This window comes from Oratosquilla oratoria, chromosome 16 (assembly GCF_046742065.1).
Source record: "Oratosquilla oratoria isolate Oo_2021 chromosome 16, ASM4674206v1, whole genome shotgun sequence".
NCBI classification, from domain to species: Eukaryota; Metazoa; Arthropoda; class Malacostraca; order Stomatopoda; family Squillidae; genus Oratosquilla; species Oratosquilla oratoria.
Window position 1 is genome coordinate 7,168,050 of NC_134792.1, and position 1,837 is coordinate 7,169,886.

Here is a 1,837-nt window from a genome sequence, read left to right on the forward strand (position 1 = left end):
GGTTGGGGGAAATCTTTGTGGTAGGGGAGCTCGAAGTGGTGGGGAGATTTGTGGTGATGATGGTAGCTTGTGGTGGTGGGATAGCTTGTGGTGACGAGTAAGCTTATGATGGTGGTAGACCTTGTGGTTGTGGGGTAGCTTGTGATGACTGGTTAGCTTGTGGTGATGGGGAAGCTTGTGTTGATGGAGGAGCTTGTGGTGGTAGGGGTGTTTGTGGTGGTGGATGAACTTGTAGTAATGGTGGACTTTGTGGTGGTGGGGGAATTAAGTTGCATATATGTAATTAATGTATTACCCTCAACACAAAAAGTACAACCCAGAGGTTGTGAACAAGTAAAAAAGTAATATTACTAAAAATAACTACCTCAAGAAACACTAGATATATACATGACAGAATTAGTATCATACGCAGAAGCACAATGCATCAATATAAATTGAAACTTAAGTATCCATCATATCATATCAAATTCCAGAGGAGTAGCTAACCATACAGGAAGATATATACATTAAATATTCGCCACAACACAATCTTTAAAGACTAATGTTACTTATAGACTTATGCATTTAATAGAAGGTAACCTTGTTCCACGAGATATGATTAATGAATATTAATTTAAAGACGATGACCGCCGTGTGCCAAAGCAATAATGGTTCTGTTGGTGATGTTGGTACGGGATTGACTAGGCGACATTTCACATTTGGGAATCTCCTTTGGAAGAGTTAGCGAGGCTCTTTAAATAAGTGGTAAAGACATCCAATTTCTCTATAAAGGTGGCAATGGTGGTAAAAATTAATTTTTGAAATTCAACCAATGAATTTCGTGTTAATTCAAATATAGCATTCATGCTAACTAAGTTACTTATCCAAGCTATGATTGCATTGTAATGTTCTGTAAGTGAAGTATCCCGTGTCTTGAGAGTGGCAACGGTGTCACGAAGTTTAAAGTAGTTGTTAAGGTAGACTGAAGGGCATGAGTCGTGTGGACGCGAACACCACGCACATTGCTCAGTCGTGGAGCAATATTGAGAGCCTAGCACCGAAATTACCAAGGTTGTTAATTTTTCATGCTGCGAAACTCACAGGATTGCAGGCAGGCAAGGAAACTAAAGGTGAGACTTGGTTGTGGTTGTTTAGGAAGGCTGTAAGTAATTACCAAACTGTTGGAAATTCATTAACAAAAATGAATAGTGAATAGAATCTCGGTGTAATTATCAGTAATGATCTCAAATCAATCACTGTATTTCCGCCTCAGAAAAAGCATGTAATATTCTAGGACTAATTGTGCAATCTTTTGATTTCAAAAGTCCATCTGTCACTCACAAGCTAAACAAATGGTTAGTTTACCCACATTTTGAATATAGTGTATTCGTAGTCACCGAATCTTATTAAAGACATTGACATATTGGAAAATGAACAACGGTGAGACACAAAACTGATTCCAAATATCAGAAATGAGCCATACAAAAATCGACTAAAACATACGACATCAAAAGTGACCAAATTTTCACTCTGAATACGAATCAGACAAGAAATAATGGTCTCAAACTGCCAAGAAGTAGGTTTGATTTGGAAGTGGGTAGAAACAATTTGCCAACCGTGTAATAAATAAATGGAATAAACTTCCTACAGAGACAGAGAAATGTAGTACAATTCGAAGATTTAAGGCTCTTGTAGATAAACATCTAAGCAATATGTTGTATTGCCTGTTATTGATTGAATTTTATTTATTCATGTATTATCATGCATCCATCTATTACTATTTATATGTTTTTCTTCTAATTATCATGATTTATGCTTGTGTATTATTCACCATTATCTGTTTATCTATTTTGACTAT